The sequence below is a fragment of the Populus alba genome, chromosome 17 (genome assembly GCF_005239225.2).
Source record: "Populus alba chromosome 17, ASM523922v2, whole genome shotgun sequence".
Lineage (NCBI taxonomy): Eukaryota > Viridiplantae > Streptophyta > Magnoliopsida > Malpighiales > Salicaceae > Populus > Populus alba.
This window is the reverse complement of record NC_133300.1, coordinates 11,283,710-11,304,779: the sequence shown is the minus strand read 5'-3', so window position 1 is coordinate 11,304,779 and position 21,070 is coordinate 11,283,710.

The following is a 21,070-nucleotide window of genomic DNA, read 5'->3' as shown; positions in this document are numbered from 1 at the left end:
CTCTATTAAAGTTTAAATTCAATTATATTGTTTATATATCAATAAACACTAGTACTACAAATAAAGATATATTAGTTTGATAAATATGTATTTATAAAAATAATAGGTAGTTTAGGCTATTTTTATGGTCAACAATTATGTTATATAAAAAGAAATAACTCAATAGGTCATAATATCTCTTTTTTTTCCTTCCTTGTTTTTTAAGAGATGTATATCTTTTCTTATAATGCTTAATAATTATAAAAAAAATATATATTTTTAAAAAAGATAACATACAATTTAAAAAAAAATATTTATGATATTTTTATAATTTTCAAAAACATCAAAAGCAACACTAAATTGGGAGTAACAATAGAATAAAACTAGTAATCAAAGTAGATTCTTTTCTAAAGGGCGGTGCTCCGACAACCATATCTTCGGCGACCATCGTTGGATCAAGACAAGATTTGGTTATGTTGTGCACTGAACTATTGTCTACATTTTGACCGGAGGGATCTTCTAAAGCTTTCGCCGTTTAAGAAATCTGGACAATTGAAATTTTCTGGAAAACCCCCTAGTGCTGTCAGAGTCGCCGGCCCATTTTGCCTTGTTATACCGTTAATCCAGACTATTTTTTGGTATGTTGTGAACATCTATATTGCCTACATTCTGTCCAGAGGGATCGTCCATATTGGATTCCTCCTGCGGAAGCTAGCCATTTGAATATTTCTGGAGAAATCCTTCTCGGAACAGTCAGAGCCGCCGGCATATTTCTCCTTCTTCCACCGTTGGATCAAGCTTATTTTTGGATATGTGATGCATCTGGTTATGATACACATTCTGAACGGTGGAGATTAGAAATTAAGCCTCCAACAACGTTTTCTACATGTTTAACAGAAGGTCGTCATTCTCAGGTCAGTTTCGGTATAATTAAGATCTGTGGAGATTCAACCGTTAAACTGTGCTGATTTTTGAATATGTTATACATAACATGTGTATCTACCTTTGAACTGTTGGGATTTTTTGAACTGATCCGTTTGTTTCCAATCATAGTGCTGGTCGCTTATTAGTGCTTCTTGGACTGAGTTTTTGTCCTTAGAACGTTCTATCTAGTATTTGTATGCTGCTAAATTATCTTTGTGTTCTGCTGTCGAATTTGTTCCAATGGTTAGCTCTGACATTGAACAACACAATGGAGTTAAATCTGGACATACTTTACAATTAGAGCTCCAAGACATGCTAAATAGTCATGACATGAATCCTGTGTTGGGTTCTAAAGTTGGTGAGTTGAAGGTTGGGTCTAAGCAACAAGAACAACTACACCTTAGCCCCAAATTGAATTTTTTAAATGCTTTGAAGGGCTCTGATGTTGATGACAATAAGGGTAGGATGTCCCTTGATATGAATCCAGTCCGTAACTTGCATTTTGCTCCCCCCGCAATAACTGATGGTCGTGTGACAGTAGCTCCTCCACTTGATGTGTTTGAGGATGGCTGTGAACTTTGGAAATCCACTCTAGTTGGTCATTTCGTGAGTCAGAAATTACCCTATCCTGTTGTTAATTCTATTGCCAAAAGAATATGGGGCTCCCACGGTCTATCCGAAGTTTTATCTTCTGATAATGGATTCTTTCTCTTCACTTTTGATTCTGTCGATCGCGCCACTAATGTTCTGGAGAGAGCCCCATGGCACATGGCCAACAGACCTTTGGTGCTTAAACGTTGGCATCTGAACATGCAATTTTTGAAAGATGATCTGGATAAAGTTCCGGTATGGGTTAAGCTCTATAATGTTCCTCTCGAGTATTGGACTATTAAGGGGTTAAGTTGTGTAGCGAGTGCTATTGGGGTTCCCCTTCATGCTGACCTTACTACATTGTTGCATAAAAGGCTTAGCTACGCAAGAGTTTGCGTTGAGATAGAAGCTTCGAAAACGCTGGTGAAGGAATATGACCTTCGCTGTCCAAATGGGTTATTCATAACAATTTCAGCGGATTATGAATGGATTCCTTCAAGGTGGAATAATTGCAATGTCTTTGGACATACCACAGCGATATGTGCTACCAGTAAAGTTGATGATCGTACAATGGGGGCAGAGGGCAAAAGGAAAATAGGAGCTGTGAACTCTAAACATGCAGATAATAAGCAGAATCAGCTTTAATGGCAGGTAGTTGGTAAACGAAATAAGGGTGTTACGATTGGTGAGAATGATTGTTTGGCATCTAAAGAGCTTAATTGTAATGAGAATGGTTGTTTAGCATCTGCTTTACATATTGCTGATTGTAATACGAATGAAACTGCGACATCAGATGTGCCCAATGCTGGTTGTTATGAAGATGAAAATCCTACCTCTCCTCTTATTTTGAAGAGCTTACGAGCAGACATGGTGCTGGAGGAAGGGGATGCATGTACTTCTTTAGATCAAAGTTCAACCATCTGTAATACAATTGCTTATGCAACCATGAACCCTGTTAGTCATGAGGTGAATGTTGATATTGGAGCTATGGGAGGTGGTACAGGTAAGGAAGATGATGATAAGGAGTCGACATCACTGATCCCAACAAGTCCGCAAAGTCCGATTTCTTCTGACGGGGAAACTTTTATTAATCAGTTAGCTAGCAAGGCTAGAGACTCTCTAGAGAAAAAGAAAACGGGTTCTCCAGGCTTTTCAAAGAAGAGTAAGAAATCTAGCTCCTCGAGGGGGGGCAAGTCAAGGTAATCAGTGTGTTGCTGTTTGGTACTCCTCTCTATTTCCCTATGATTATTGGATGTTGGAATGTTAGAGGTTTGAATGATCCCATAAAGCATTCAGAACTGCGTCAGCTCATCCATCAAGAGAGGATGGTTTTTTTTGGTTTGGTTGAAACTCGGGTTAGAGACAGGAATAAAGATAATGTTTCGCAACTTCTTCTGCGTAATTGGTCATTCTTGTATAATTATGATTTCTCTTGTCTTGGTCGTATTTAGGTTTGTTGGAATGCTGATTTGGTGAAGGTGGATGTTCTGGGAATGTCAGACCAGGCTATCCATGTTTCTGTCATGATATTAGCTACCAATATCTGTTTTAATACTTCAATCATTTACGAAGACAATAATGCATCCGTACGTGAGGCTTTATGGTCTGATATTGTGAGTCATAGTGATGGATGGGAGTCAACCCCATGGATTCTTATGGGCGACTTTAATGCTATCCGCAACCAGTCAGAGAGGTTAGGAGGGTCTTCTATGTGGGCTGGTCATATGGACATATTGGAAACATGTATACGTGAAGCGAAAGTGGATGATCTTCGGTATTGAGGTATGCATTATACTTGGACGAACCAATGTCCTGAGAATATGATTATGCGGAAACTAGATAGAGTGCTTGTGAATGAGAAGTGGAATATGCGCTTCCCATTGTCGGAAGCGAGATTCTTGCCTGCTGGTATGTCAGATCATTCTCCCATGGTGGTAAAAGTCACTGGCAATGTTCAGAACATAAAGAAACCATTCAGATTCTTCGATATGTGGATGGATCATGACGAGTTCATGCCCTTGGTGAAGAAGTATGGATCAGCATTCGGGAGGTTTGTCCAATGTATCAACTGTGTTAGCAACTAAAGAGGCTAAAGCAGGAACTTAAACATTTCAATAAGACTCACTTCTCCAATATTTCCGATAGAGTCAAAGATGCAAAAGATCACGTGGATAAGGCTCAACAAGCTCTGCATACAGCGCCTGAGAATCCAACATTGCGTATGCGAGAAAGAGACGCTGTTCGTAACTATGCTTCTACTGTCAGGGCGGAAGAGAGTTTTTTCAAACAAAAGGCAAGGATACAATGGCTTAGCTTGGGGGATCAGAATACTAGCTACATTCACAAATCAGTAAATGGTAGACAGAATAGAAATAAGCTTCTCTCGGTTACAAGGGAGGATGGAGAAGTCGCTGAAGGACACGAGGCAGTCAAATCAGAAGTAATTGCATACTTCCAGCGTGTATTGGGAGTGAAACAGATGCCTAGGGTCCTGAACGAGGAAGTGATGCAATCGGCAATTAATTACAAACTGTCGTCAACTCAACAGAATGTACTAGCACAAGATGTAACAAGAAAGGAGATTAAGCATGCTATGTTTAGTTTGAAAAACAACAAAGCTCCTGGTCCGGATGGCTTCAACGCAGGTTTCTTCAAAAGAATGTGGCACATAGTGGGGGAAGATGTAATCAACGCTGTTAGCTCCTTCTTCCAGACTCGTAGAATGCTTAAAGAAATGAATGCTACATCCATTTCCCTTATCCCTAAAGTTGCTAATCCTACGAGGTTGACAGATTTTCGTCCTATATCTTGCTGCAATACAGTATACAAATGCATCGCGAAGATTCTAGTTGGGAGAATGAAAGTTGTTTTACCATCCTTAGTAGGTCCGTATCAAACAGCTTTTATCTCTGGACGGAGAATCAGCGACAATATTCTTTTGTCTCAGGAACTAATGAAAGGCTATCATACAACTACGGGTCCTGCTCGTTGTGCTATGAAAGTAGACCTGATGAAGGCTTATGACTCGGTTCAGTGGGATTTCATTGATGCTACGTTAATAAAAATGGGATTCCCTAGAACAGTCATTGATTGGATCATGGTTTGTGTTACATCATGTCAATTCTCAATCAACATCAACGGTGAACTTGCGGGTTACTTCCAAGGGGGGAGAGGGCTGAGACAAGGTGATCCATTATCTCCATATTTGTTTGTCCTATGCATGGAAATCTGCAAGCAATATGAGTGCCAACCAAAACTTCAAGTTCCACTGGAGATGCAAGAAGGACATAATTTCTCATCTTTGCTTTGCCGACGACTTGATGATATTCAGCAAAGGGGATGTACATTCAATTTGTATGATCAAAAATGTACTCACAGAGTTTCAAGTTCTATCAGGTCTATATCCAAATCCAAATAAAAGTGACATCTTCTTGAGCGGTCCGTTAGGTGCTGAGAGGGAACAGGTTATCAGTATTCTTGGGTTTAGAGTGGGGAAGCTTCCTATGAAATATTTGGGAGTGCCTCTTATCTTGTCCAGACTAAAGGCTGTTAATTGTAAGGGCCTCGTGGATCGAATTACCGCCAAAGTTCGACATTGGACCTGCAGAACACTCTCTTTCGCAGGGCGAGTACAACTAATTAACTCAGTCTTATTCTCCATCCAGGTCTATTGGGCATCTCTATTCCTATTACCTTGGGAAGTAGTGAAAAATGTTGAGCAAATTATGAGATCCTTTCTTTGGTCAGGTTCAGATATGAGCACTACTAGGGCTAAAGTGGCTTGGGATCAGGTATGTCTTCCAAAAAAAAAAGGGGGGGCTAGGCATAAAAAGGATAGCAGAATGGAACAAGAATTGATTGCCTTGTTGAAACATATTTGGAACTTGTGCAATGACTCAAATGGCTCAATCTGGTCTACTTGGATCAGATCCAATCTCTTGCGAGGTAGGAATTTCTGGACAATCAAGGCGCCAGGAAGCTGCTCTTGGGCTTGGGGAAAGATTCTAAAGCTCAGATCCTTAGCATGGCCGAAGATGAAGCACATCATCGGAGATGGAATGACAACCTCTCTATGGTTTGACAATTGGCATCCTCACAGCCCGCTCGCTGATACTTACGGTGAACGTTTCATCTATGATTCAGGTATGGAACACAACGCGAGAGTGAACGTGTTGATTAATAACTTAGAATGGAGAATTCCTATCACTCATGCTATTGGCTGGCACCCCATTATAGAAGCTATTCCTTCCACTTCTACTCCTAAGGGGCAAAAGGATGAGATTGTTTGGTTGGATTCGCCAAATCAGAGTTTCTCGGTCAAAGTAGCTTGGGAACAACTAAGAATTCATCATCAAATGGTTGATTGGCATGACATTGTGTGGTTCAAGAATGCTGTCCCAAGACATGCATTTCTTCTTTGGGTGGCTATCCAACGAAAACTCTCAACGCAAGATAGACTTCATCGGTTTGGTATTCATGGTCCCAATAGGTGCTCACTCTGTCTCCGCAATAATGAAGATCGCAATCACTTGTTCTTTGAATGCTCCTTTACGAAGGCATTATGGTGGAATGTTTGTGACAGATGCGACATTCCAAGAATGATAAAAAGCTTGGATGAATGGATTCGATTGGCCACTGTCTCTTGGCATGGCAAAAGTTTCGTCAACTTTTCTCGTAAACTGGGTTTCGCAGCTACAGTGTATTGTATCTGGCAAGAACGGAACACAAGGATCTTTGCAGATGTGTCTAAAGCTTTGAATTTGGTTTTGGTATCATTTTTGTTTTTGATGAGGAATGTTGATCCAAAGACTTTGGAGGGTCAATAACATAGACTCTTAATTTGATGTTTAGCTGGTTGTTTTTGTACCCCTAGCATATCTAGTTGGTCTAAGTTTTTGTTTGGTTATGTGGCTAGCCTGTAGCCATTTGTTGGTTTTCGTTTCTGTCCACATTGTAAATCTTGGGTATGCCCATTATATTCTTTGTATCATTTTCTTTTAATACATAAGTCAGCTTACCAAAAAAAAAAAAAGGTGTGATCTTAATCAGGATTTTTTCATGAAAGAAAAAATATTCAGACTCAAAAAAAGATCGTAAGGATGTACTTATTTTAGAATGTGGAAGGAATAACAAAGATGGTCTTTCCTCATTTCAGGTGCAAGCAGTTAAGATTAATAAACTTTGACCTCATCTAGTGTGATGGTTTGGACTTTGCAAAGATGCATTTCATGAGTCATGAGCAACGAGTTCACTACATACCATTATTCATACATTTAAAAACACATGATTCAAGAGTCATTGGGGGTAAGGGTGTTTATTCATTTCTTTTTTTTTTTCTTTTCTTTTGGTTTATAATTAGACACCTCAATGATGGAGTTCCTTGATTCACTTGTCATTCTACAAGTAGAATGTTAAAAATGTCATTTTTGAATAAACATCAAATTATTTTTGAAATCAAAACCCCAGATCAAATTTTCAAAACTCCAATAGGAAAACTAATTTTGGTAAAAAAATGAATTGCGTCTATGAGATCATGCGAGGCTTCAAAAGTGTATTCGTGAGTAAGAAAACTCTCTTAATCAGATGAATAATGCTTGGTCATGAACACGATTGAATGATAAACTCATTATTTCATTGAAGCTTAGGAAAAGAAGTTCAACAACAAAGATCTTATGCCACTATGAATACTGGCATGATAACACATAAAAGGGCTAAACATTTAATAATCATTGATTGGAATTTCTGGAATCTTTCAATCATTCATTCTCCTCAACAAGGGCATCTTTTCAACAATCAATTGAAGTCATATGTAGATCATTCTCGACCTAATATCACCATAACTTTCTCTTCAAGATAGTTGATTTCTGAGAGTCAGCGTAAAGAAATTAGTTATAGGAACGGTAAGAGCCTTGGCCATCCCCTTCAGTGTCCTTTCCTTTTTCGGTGAAACCGTTCTTTTCAGTCGAATAAACAATTTTACCTAACCCAATGGCTTGTTCAATCCTCTCAACTATAACAACCATGTCAGTAAAATGTTATGCAAAGCTTCTAACCAAGTGTTCAAAGTACAGAGCTTTACAGGTGTTGGAAAATAAACTGATCATCTTCTTTTCCAACATGGGAGGGTTAACTTGTACGGTTACCTCACTCCATCTTCGAGCGTATTCTCTTATGGACTCCTTGTTGTTCTTCTCCATAGTTTGCAAGCTTAACTAATCAGGGTCCACGTCTATATTGAACTTATATTGCCTCATGAAGGCATTAACTAAATCCTTCCATTTTTTAACCTTGGTATTATCCAATCGCATATACCAAGTAAGGACAGTGCCACTTAAGCTGTCTTAAAAGAAATGAATCAACAATTTCTCATTTTAGGGTTTATTTATATTACTTTGGGTTTAATTGTAAATGAGCATCATTTAAGTCCACATAAGGGGTTTATTAGGGTTTACTTTACTTTGGAGTCACTATAAATAAGGGCATGACCAGAGATGTAAGGCTAGACAATTCAGATTAATAAAACTTCTTGTTTGCTGCACTTTGTGTGCGTGTGTGCGTGTTGGTGAGATAATCTCCCTTCCATGGTTCTCTAAAGAACTGAAAAACGACTTATCGAAGAACAACTGTCTTCATGGTGTCATCCTTATACTTCTCATTCACGAATCAATATTCGTTGGGTGGGTGTCTCCGTTTCCAATAGTGTTGGTGCCTAGGTACAAGTTATCTTTGTGTCACACTCCTATCAAACCTGATTTACTTGGCTTTCTGGGAATTGATGTCTTTGCGTATGGGTTGCGTGACCATGTAATCACAAGGTTCGCATCATCAGTCATTTTGTTGCAGTATGCCTTGAGATGAGTTTATAGGCATTGGGTTTCCCGTATATTTAATAAATTCTAGCACCCTAAACTTCTTAGGAATGACTACATTAGGTACCAAACATATATTGACAGCTTTCACCAGGTCACATAAATGGTTTCCCTTAACTGTCCTTATCCTATCTTCTAGGGTAGTCTATTTTTCCAAACCCTCTTCTTTCACCGTCTTGCCCTTTTGAGATTCTTTATCTGTAGAATCAATAGTAAACGACATTCTTATAGGGTATGCTGGTTAAAAATGCATGGCTTGTTGAAATGCAGATGACACTTTATTTGCCCCTAGATTCTGTGGATTAAAATGAGTTATATGCATATCTTCAGGCTGAGCTATAAGTGTTGTTTTTTCAAATTTATCTCTCAAGGTCTACTCGAGTAGACTAGTAAGCCTTGCGACTTTTTTTTTAAGATTGTCCACCTTTTTTTGATGTTGGGCTTCCAACTGAGCTCTTTCTTTGTTTTTCATTTGTCTTTTTCTCGAACGAGTGTAATAAATGGGTTTCAATGGGGAACCTATATTTCAACCTACTAAATGTAAATCATGCAATTTATGCGAAAATGTTGATTAAAAAAAATGCGTATGAAATGCAAACTTGCCCTTCACGGGGTGACAATCTAGTAGGAGAATCCTAATTGTTGAGTGCATCAACGGGTTGGTCATTACCTAGTTTCAAAAGGTCTCTCATATGCTTAGTGACTGATCTTGTTAGGTCAATATGAGGCTTACAAGTAGTGTCAAGATCTCTGCCCTGAGTAATATCAGTTTGTCATATGAACTTCCAAGTAAACAATCAAGCGAGAGTTGAATGGTTTCATGAGTCTTAACAAGGAGGTTCCAATTGGATGATTTGTCATTAATAGCTCATTATAAATTATTAACATGATCATATTAATTATCTTATTTACATAATACCAAACTTTTAAATATTGTCAGGAATTCATGATGTTAACTGATGTTAACAACAAATCTAGTTCCTTTCATAGCACAAGTGTAGGTAATACCATACGGTTGGGCTATGAGAGTGCCAAGCATTTGTTGTACCAAGTGTTATACAACACAAATCTAGATATATATATATATATATAAACCTGGACTGTTGCGCTTTTTACGCCAAAATCCGAATCTAACCTTACTTGGGTTGTATCACAGGGTTGAACCGTATTAGCTTAATAGAGTGAAAAGCCTTGATTTTTGTTTTGTGTTATACATGAGAGGTGTGAGGATATATTTTGTGCTACTAACCAAATTTTGCAGATTCAAAGAATGTCTGAAAACAACCAATCAGCGACACAAAACGCTGATGTAGCTTTCCAATTGCGATCCATAGGCCAACAACTTGAGTTGTTGTCTAGGACATACAAGAATCTGAAAGATGAGGTGAATTTGATAAAGCAACAGAATAGTGGGGCTGATTGTCGGGGAAATACGATTAGTATGGTCGTACAGAATGTCAGATCTAATTTTGAAGAGTTTGTTGATGAAAATGCAGATGAAGGTGAAGATGACTATGATTTTGCATCTACTGGCTAAGGAATCAGGTCTAGACCGAACAGGGCTAGAAGGAAAGTGAATTTCTGTGGCATGAGCACTTATGAAGATATGGATGGGGACTTGGACACCATTAAACTGAAAATTCCCAGCTTTCAAGGTAAAAATGATCCCGAGGCTTATTTAGAGTGGGAGAAAAAGGTAGATTGGATTTTTTATTGCCATAGCTATTCTGAACAAAAAAAAGGTGAAATTGGTGATAATTGAGTTTATAGAGTATGCATTGATTTGGTAGGATCATATTGTGATCAGTAGTAGAAGGAATGGCGAGCAACCTGATGCGAACCTCGTGATCACGTGGTCACGCAACCCATACGCAAAGACACCAATTTCCGGAAAGCCAAGTAAATCAGGTTTGATAGGAGTGTGGCACAAAAATAACTTGTACCTAGGCACCAGCACTATTGGAAACGGAGACCCCCACCCAACGAATATTGATTCATGAACGAGAAGTATAAGGATGACGCCACGAAGATAGTTGTTCTTCAATAAGTCGTTTTCAGTTCTTTAGAGAACCATGGAAGGGAGATTATCTCACCAACACACACACACACACACACACAAAGTGCGGCAAACAAGAAGTTTTATTAATATGAATTGTCTGACCTTACATGTTTGGTTATGCCCTTATTTATAGTGACTGCAAACTAAAATAAACCTTAATGGACCCTTTATGTGGACTTATATGATGCCCACTTACAATTAAACCCAAATAATATAAATAAACCCTAAACTAAGAAGAAAATAACAATAAAATAAATAAATCTGAATTTAATATCCTAAATATGATAGGATCAGATTCTACCCCTTTAGAAGTCCTATATAAGCTAGGAGAATCAAAGCTGAAGGTAGAATTAGTTCTGAAATCTTCTTTTCTTTTTGTAGCTAGGATGAATAAGGAATCCTTGTAAGAAAAGGATTTTGAAACATTTATGAATCCTTGCCACAGTTAGAAACTATGTTGCATCCCATTAAAGACCTTTGTAGAATTAGGAGATTCCCAAAATAAGCTGCCGCATCCTTTTAGGAAAAGAATCCTAGCCAAATAGGAAGTCCACAAGTCAAAAGGAAGTAAATAACAAAACCCGTACAGCCTCTATTGACCCATGTTTGGATGTCTTACCGAACTCCAATTGATATGATATTTTAACCCAAGGTACGAAAACATGTCAAGAGCCTCCACATAAAATTTCAGCCCAATCCAACGGTAGGATTTAGAATTATGACTATTTCCATAAAACTGGATAGTTGCGCATTTTACGTCAAAATCCGAATTTGACCTTGCCTGGATCGTATCATTCCCTCTCTCTTCAAGATGATTCATCCTCGAATCACCAACAAGTTGAAAGGACAATTCCTTAGCCTCATTTTGAAGCCTTTGGAATTCTTTTCTTGCCAACAATTGTCGCCAACAACTTTGGATGAAAGTAGCACCCGTTCTCTTTCGTATTTCATCATTGCAACATTTTTCTCCTCTCTTTTTGAAGCTTGTTGTGCATTGACTGCTGCTGTTAGCACATCAAGTTCTTGCTTCATCTCCCCGAGAATACGAGATAGACTCTTGGATTCTTTTTTTAGAACACCAGTCTTTTTATTTCTTTTGCCATAACAACTCATCAAAATACATGAAATCCCTTCGGTTTCTAGGCTGCCGAAAACCTTCCCGATAGCCTATGGTCTCATCCTTAAAACCACCGTCACCATTATCATCAACGTCCTCCTCAAAATCCTTATAATCATCCCACTTTGGCCTTTCAGCCCCACTGCCATGGTATGATTTCAATTCATCACCAACCTTCCTCACATCTTGGGTACATGTTCCAACCATGTTACCATGTATTACCATTGATACAGTTCAACCCTGTGATACAACCCAAGTAAGGTTAGATTCAGATTTTGGTGTAAAAAGCGCAACAGTCCAGGTTTACGGCAACAATCATGATTCTTAATCCGACCATTGGATCGGGCTAATATTTTATGTGGACTCTCCAAACATGTTTTACTACCTTGGGTTAAAAAGTCAGGTCAATCGGATTTCGGGAAGGGACTGCAATACTAGTCAACGGAGGCTGTACGGATTTTGTTATTTACTTCCATTTGACTTGTGGACTTCCTATTTGGTTAGGATTCTTTTCCTACAAGGATGTGGCAGCTTGTTTTGGGAATTTCCTAGTTCCACAAGGATCTTTAATGAGCTGCAATATAATCTAGAAGTGTGGCAGTGATTCATTAATGTTTCAGAATCCTTTTCTTATAAGGATTCCTTATTCATCCTAGCTACACGAGGAAAGAAGGGCTGGTGGTATTTAATGATAGATTATTTATTTTTATTATTTTCTTTAATGTTTGGGCTTAATTAAAACTTTGGTTTGAGCTAGGGTCCAAGGCTTGTTCGGATCAGGTTATGGGCTTTTGAGTTTGGGGTTTCGGGCCAGTTTTGAGTGGACCTCATATATGTCCACATAAGGGGTCCATTAGGGTTAACTTTTCAAGAACTATTTAAACTCATGTAGGCCAAAATTTCAGCAGCTTTGATGAATATTATTCTGAATTTTTCAGTTTTAACGTGTGAGAGTGATTCTTGCATTCTTCAGTTCTTGAATGAACTGAATCTGACTTATCAAAGATTAACTGGCTTCGTGGTGTCATTGTACTCATTCCAATAGTGTTGCTGCCTTGGGGCAGGTTTCCATTGTGTCACACTCATGTCAGACCTATTTTGGCTTTCCGGGATCCGATCTCAATCTTGATTGTGGGTTGCGTGATCACGAGGTTCGCATCAGATAGAGAAGCCACCATAGCTAGATTTCTTAATGAGTTGAATCCAGACATTGCTAATCTGGTTGAGCTACAACACTATGTGGAGCTAGAGGACATGGTTCACACGGCAATGAAGGTTGAGAGACAACTTACGACGGGGCATGCTCGGCCAGCGTTTAATTCGGGTTCGTCATCATCTTGGAAGCCGAATCTAAAGAGAGAGGGTATTGTCCGCCAAAGAAGGATGGAACATGGAGGATGTGTGTTGATTGTCGGGCCATCAACAACATAATGGTAAAGTATAGACATCTCATTCCTAGGCTAGATGACATGTTAGATGAGTTACATGGATCCTATATTTTCTCTAAAATTGACTTGAAAAATGGGTACCATCAAATTAGGATGAAAAAAGGTGATGAGTGGAAAACAACATTTAAGACTAAGCATGATTTGTATGAATGGTTAGTAATGTTGTTTGGGACTTACAAATGCAACCTAATATGTTTTATGCATTTAATGAATCATGTGTTGCGTGCATTTATAGGTAAGTTTGTGGTTGTGTATTTTGATGACATTTTGATATATAGCAAGAACTTAACTGAGCATCTTGATCATTTGCGTAATGTACTTAGTGTATTGCATAGTGAGAAATTGTATGCTAATCTTACAAAGTGTGCCTTTTGCATGGAAAAAATTATGTTTCTTGGTTATGTTGTAACTGCACAGGTGGGTAAAGATCGAGATGGCATGAGGAGAAAGTTAAGGCCATCCGGGATTGGCCACCACCCAAATCGGTAAGTGAGGTAAGGAGTTTTCATTGGGTTAGCTAGTTTTTACAGCGTTTTGTTGAAAAAATTTCAGTACAATAGTTGCGCCTTTGAATGAAGTTGTTAAAAAATCAGTTGGGTTTAAATGGGAGGGGAGACACAAGAATTGGCATTTGTTCTTTTGAAAGAGAAAATTATGTTCTGCACCTGTTTTGGCTTTACCTGACTTTACGAATAGAAAGCATTTGAAATAGAATGTGATGTCTCGTCTGGTAATAGGAATAGGTGTGTTTTGATGGCAAGATCGGAGACCTATTGCGTATTTCAGTGGAAGTTAAGTGGAGCGACCATTGAACTATCCCACTTACAACAAAAAACTCTATGCATTGGTAGAGTACTTGAGACATGGAGCATTACTTATGGCCAAAAGAGTTCGTAATCCATTCGGAATCATGAGTCCTTGAAACATTTGAAAGGACAAGGTTTAAGTTGACTAGGAGGCATGCAAAATGGTTGAATTCATTGAAACTTTTCCTTACATACTCGGTATCTTATGAATAAGTATCCCACCCCGCCCCCCCCCCCCGCCACCCCCCACCCCCCTCCCCCCCAGCCACCACCCCACCCAAGGCAAGGAGAAACATCGTAGCTGATGCACTCTTCGCGCAGGTATGCGCCCCCTTTCTTTACACACCATGAATACTAGATTGTTAGGTTTTGAATATGTGAAGGAATTGTATGATAATGATTCTGACTTTGCTGAGATTTATAATGCATGTGGACATTCAGCTTTTGGTAAGTTTTATTTGATAGATGGTTATTTGTTCAAAGAGAATAGATTGTGTGTTCCTGCTAGTTCTTTGCATGAATTGCTTGTTCATGAAGCACATGGGGGTGGTTTAATGGGTCACTTTGGGGTTGCAAAAAACCTTGGATGTATTGCATGAGAGCATTTCTATTGGCCAAAGATGAAAAGAGATATGGCAAGGAATTTGTGAACAGTACATTGCTTTATAGAAAGGCAAAAATCTAGAGTAACAACCGCATGGATTATATACAACATTACTTGTGTCTACTGAACCTTGTGGTAGATAATCTATATGAACTTTGGTTTTAGGTTTACCTAGGTCAAGAAAGGTAGAGACTCTATTTTTTTTGTGGTTGATAGGTTTTCTAAAATGGCTCATTTCATTGCATGCCATAAAACAGATGATTGCTATCTCATATCGCAGACTTGTTCTTCTAGGGAGATTGTACTCCGTTTGCAATGGCATTCTAAAGTATGAGTGTCAGATCGTGATGTTAAGTTCATTAGTTTACTTTTGCAAGACCTTATGGGGAAAGTTGGGAACTAAACTTTTATTTTAGACAACATGCCATCCTCAAACAGATGGACAAACTGAGGAAGTGGATATAACATTATCCCAACTTCTACGTGTTGTAATTCAAAAGAATTTGAAAAGTTGGGAAGAATGTTTGTCTTTTGTTGAGTTGTTTGCTTATAATAGAACTGTGCATTCGACCACTACTTTTTTCCTCTTTTGAAATTGTTTGTGGTTTTAATCCACTAACTTCCTATGGACTTAATTCCTTTACGTTTTGAAGAAAGGGGTAAGTTTAGATGGTGAAAAGAAGGCAAAGATGGTGAGAGAAGCTCATGAGGGAGGTTCGACTACAATAGAGAAAAAGAATCGACTTTACACACTCTACAAAGCAAATAAAGGACATAAACCTGGTTGTTTTCCCAACCCGGTGATGGGGTTGGGGTGCACACGCATAAGGAACGATCTTTCCTACAAGGAATCAAAATTACAGCCTCATGGTGATGGTCCACTTTCATGTTTTAGAGAGAATCAATGACAACACGAACATATAAAATTGACCTTCCAGGGTAGCCGGTATACCCGTCGGTTAGTGCTACCTTTAATGTTGCTGATCTTAGCTGTTCGCTTGACATTAGGGCTTAATTCTTCAAGAACTATTTAAACCCATGTAAGCCAAAATTTTAGCAGCTTTGATGAATATTATTCTGAATTTTTCAGTTTTAACATGTGAGAGTGATTCTTGCATCTTTAGTTCTTGAACGAACCGAACTCTGACTTATCGCGAAGATTAACTGGCTTTGTGGCGTCATTCTCCCGCCCACTCATTCCAATAGGTTGGTGTGTGGGGCAGGTTTTCCATTGTGTCACACTTCTCTTATCAGCCCACCATCCCCCGCGCCCCTCTTCAGCTTTCCGGGATCAGATCTCAATCTTGATTGTGGGTTGCGTGACCACGGGATCACGACGTTCGCATCAAATAGGGACTTAGCTTTAAATGATTCAAAGGACAAAGGCATACCCTACACTATAAAAACTTTATTAAACAATTACAATTACATTACAAATTATAATTATAAAAATCAACTAAATTTCCTTGCAAAGTTACTATAATCACTTTAGCTAACACCAAGAATTGCTTTTTTATATATATATTTTGTCCTTCAATATTTTATGTTTTGGCCCCATCTTTTAATATATCATCCTCCCCTTTTAATTTAGCCATTTGCATTACCCAATGCGCGAGCATAAATATCAGTTTAGGTTTTGGGGGTTGTTATGTTTGTCTATAAATAGGGACCTCAAGATGTCGAAGAAATATCTTGTTGCTCAATTGGTGCTTAGTTTTGCAAAAAAATAATAATTTGTTTTATAGAAATTAAAGCTCTAGGGACCAACTTTGAGACTTTGATAAATATTGAGCCCCTTTAATTTTTACCTTTTAGAGGCCTGGGTTGCACAGTCAAGGAAAATATTTTTTTAAATCACAAATTCTTGATGGTTTTGTTTTTAGCAAATTGACTTAATTTTTTATTTGGTTGCCTAGATGTAGCTTGCTATATAAGGGAAAACCGTTCGTACTTGGTTGATACTTAGTTTACTCCCAAATATACTTAGATCTATTGATTAGACAGTTATGGCTTCTAGGGACCCCCAAATATCGGTGCTTGCCAAAAAAATGCACTCCCCATGAGCATGTTCTTTTGGTTGCAACACTTTAGCGATATGCGACCCATCTCTGGTGGCCAAACCATGCCCCACCATCCGAAGTGGCTATGGATCCGAAGTGGCCAAACACATGCAGGCAGGGGCGGAACCAAAAAAAGAATTAAAGAGGGCCAAAAATAATTAGTTGTTTTATTATTAGGCTAAATATATTAATATTTTTGAAGGGAGGGGCTGGAAAAAAAATTCCTTGGGCAGGGGCCTCGGCCCCTGCCAGGCCCCCCGCTCTCTTCGCCCCTACATGTAGGGTTAATCACAATGGTTTATTTGTCAGTAGTGTTTTTCTTCCATCCTTCCCTCTTTTCTCTTTTTTCCTTAGACTTCATGTTGCCCTATGAAAAATTTTAAATTGTCATCTTATTTTATTATTATTCTAGATTTGACCTTGTATTCTTTTTATTTTAATTTTTTTTGTTTTAGCGTCCTTTTGTAAATTTGTTTTTCAATCTTCACACCTTTAAATTAAAAAAAAAATGAAGGCCATGCCTAATGCGAACCTCGTGATCGCTGGTCACACAACCCACGTGACAAAGACACAATTCCCAGAAAACCAAGTAAATCAAGTTTGATAGGAGTGTGACACAAAGAAACTTGTACCCTAGGCACCAGACTATTGGAAACAGAGACCCCCACCTAACGAATATTGATTCGTGAACAAAAAGTATAAGGATGACGCCACGAAGACAATTGGTCTTCGATAAGTCGTTTTTCAGTTCTTTAGAGAACCATGGAAGGGAGATTATCTCGCCAACACACACACACACACACACAAAGTGCGCGCAAATAATAAGTTTATATTAATCTTAAATTGTTTTGACTTACATGTCTGGTTATGCCTTTATTTATACTGACTCTAGACTTAAATAAACCCTAATGGACCCCTTATGTGGACTTATATGATGCCCACTTACAATTAAACCCAAATAATATAAATAAACCCTAAACTAAGAAGAAAATAAAAATAAAATAAATAAATCCAAATTTAATATCCTAAATATGATAAGATCAGAATTGTTGCTTTTTAGAAGTCTCATATAAGCTAGGAGAATCAAATTTGAAGGTGGAATTAATTCTGAAATCTTCTTTCCTTTTTGTAGCTAGGATGAATAAGAATTCTTGTAAGAAAAGGATTCTGAAACATTTATGAATCCTTTGCCACAGCTTGGAAACTATGTTGTAGCCCATTAAAGATCTTTGTTAGAATTAGAATATTTCCAAAATAAGCTGCCACATCCTTTTAGAAAAAAGAATTCCTAGCCAAATAGGAAGTCCACAAGTCAAAAAGGAAGCATCTCTCTTAAATAACAAACTCGTGGTAGCAACCTCTAAGTTGACCCGTGTTTGGGATGCCTTGCCGAACTCCGAGTTGATGCATCTTTTAACCCAAGGTGATAGGACAACTTGTCAGGAGACTCCACGTAAAATTTCAGACAAAAACCAATGGTAGGATTGAGAATTATGACTATTGCCCGTAAAACTGATAGGTTGCATTTATTTTACGTTAAAATCCGAATTTGATCTTGCCTGGATCGTATCCACATCCTCTTATTTTATTTTTCAATTTAATCATCATCTATTTTAATGCTATTGCTCTTGCTGCGATCCTTTTGTGAAAATTGATTTTTTCTATAACCCAGCCATTTTAGCCAAATATATGTTCAAAAGATCTAAAAAAAAAAAAGTGTTTTCAATACATTTCGGTTAACCTCAACACACCTATTTAGCAATTCGTTTTGTTAGCCACTGTTGCATAAACAAAACACAGTTTAGCAACCAACTCTTCCTAGGCTTTTGGGTTTGGTTTTAATGAGCATAATAATACGACCTACTCCAATTATTCATTGGCATCGGCTTGGTAGACTATTAATAGTTACAGGTCTTAAGGAGAGTAATTAGTTGTAGATATGTTAATTCACAATTGTTATTGGAAATGAATGGTAGCAATTTAAGAGTGACAAGAGGAGAATTTAGAATGGATAGTGGTCTTAAACCCAATTTTTACCTTTATATTTTAATTATTTTAATCTCTACTCGAAAAAATGAATGAAAAACAAGTAAAAAAAATAAATGAATAGTGCATCAGCTAGCGGATGTTCTCTTTCCCTTGCTTTATACTTGATTAAGAGAGGGAAGTTTTCAATGAATTCAACCCATATTTGCATGCCTCTAATTCAACCTTACCTTGTCCTTTCAGATGTTTAAGGACTCATGGTCCGAATGGATTACGAACTCTTTTGGCCACAAGTAATGCTGCCTATGTCTGCAAAGTGTTCTTACCATGCATAGAGTTTCTTTATCGTAAGTTGGATAGTTCAAGGGTCCTCCTCTTAACTTTCACTAAAATACGCACTAGGGTCCCAGATCCTTGCATCAAACAACACTATTCCTATTCCGACGCATCGACATTCTATTTCAAATGCTTTTCGTAAAGTCAGGTAAAACTAAACAGGTTCAGAACATAATTTTCTCTTTCAAAGAACAAATGCCAATTCTTGTTCCTCCCCCATTTAAACTAACGATTTTTTTAAACAACTTCCATTTAAAGGGCAACTATTGTAACCTGAAATCTTTCACAAAAACGCCTGTAAAACTAGCTTAACCCATGAAACTCCTTCTCTCACTTAACCGATTTGGTGTAGGCCAATCCCGGATGGCTTACTTTCTTCCTCATCCATCTCGATACCCTGTTGTAGTTACACATAGCCAAGAAAACCCAATGGTTTTCCATGCAAAGGACACTTTGTAAAATTAGGCATACAATTTCTCACTACGCACACAACTAAGTACATTACGCAAATGATCAGATGCTCAGTTAAGTTCTTTGCTATATAATCAAAAATGTCATCAAAAATATTCTCTATTCCAACTCACTATAAATGCACGCAAAACATGATTCATTAAAGAGCATAAATATACTAGGTGCATTTGTAAGTTCAAACGGCATTAAAACTAACCATTCATACAAACCATGTTTAGTCTTAAATGTTGTTTTCCCCCCCCGAGACTCTATCACCTCTTTCATCCTAATTTGATGGTACCCTCTTTTCAAGTCAATTTTAGAGAAAATACAGGATCCATGTAACTCATCTAACATGTCATCAAGGCTAGGAAATGGGATGTCTATATTTTACCGTTATGTTGTTGAATCGGCCCGACATCAACACACATCCTCCATGTTCATCCTTCCTTTGGCACAAGTAGCACGGGTACAGCACACGAGCTCATACTCTCACGAATGTAGCCCTTTTCCATCAGCTTCATCAAACTTGCCTTTGAAGCTCCTTCGTCTCCTCGGGATTGCTTCTATAAGCTGGTCGGTTAGGAATTGAAGCCCGGGTATGAAATCAAATGCTATTGCTCTAGTAAAATCCCCCTCAATGGTGGTAATCCGCTAGGAATCAGTCGGGGAACACATCATCAAATCCCTGCAACAAAGAAATAAACAAAACACTAGGCACAATATGATCAAGATCAATTAATATTAAAGTAAGCCTCTTTGTACACAAGTAAGAATCATTGGCTTGTTAGTGAAAAATGCAGATCTGACCTCACCCTCTCTAGCATAAAAATTGGGTTGATATATTTCCTTAGTTTGTTCCACACAATTCTCATCACACTTGCTGACTTTCTTCACTCCTCTTGTCTTACCTCCACTCTCGGCCAGATTTGGGTGTATATTATTAAAGTTGTGGTCGAATGGTTTTGATTTGTTTGGAGTGTTGGCCCGAATTTTGCTTGTTGTTTTGGATGGGTGGCTGAATGGGTTATAGTGGTTTGGGTTCTAGCCGAATTTGATGGTCTTCTCTCTTCCCTTGTTCCTCACCTTGATTTTCTCTCCCCATCGCCTCATGCTCACTTTTAGCTTTATTTGATCATCATACACCTGTTTGGGGTGTAAGAGGTACAAGAGTGATGGTTTTACCATCTTTTAACAATGGCTCATATACCTATTTTTTAACCCCATCATGAATTGCCTTCCTTATCAATTATTGCCATGGTTCCATACTCCCAACAAGATGTGACTGCTTGCATGGTGCCACGTCGCCACAGAACTTCATCAACATATTTCCTAATCGATAAATGAACCACAACCTGTTTAGTCACTTTCACTTTACCACTATCATTCAGCCATTGCAATCTATATGGTATTAGCAATGCTTAGCAGTAACACAAATTTCAGTTTACTAACAAGGGTGGGCACTGCAAACATTAAACACAACTTCCACTATCTATAATTAAACCACACACCTTGCTGTTGTACGTAACAACCGCGTATGGAAGATGTTCTCCCTTGGTGTTCATTAGTATCATCTTCTTTGACCTGAACTGAAGTGTTCGCCTTATAACCAAGGGACTCCTAACCGGTAATGCTAACTCATCCCCATAACTATCCTCTCTAATGTGGCATGCCTTTCACAATCAGAACTGTCACTTTCAGATTCCACATCACCATTATTCTCTAATTATCATGATTCTCTTGTTTGGACACTCTGAAGCATAATGTCCATGTCCCTGACACCTGAAACATTTAACATCACGAGTGCGTTTAGGTTGAGTTTCCATATTTACCTTTGGCAT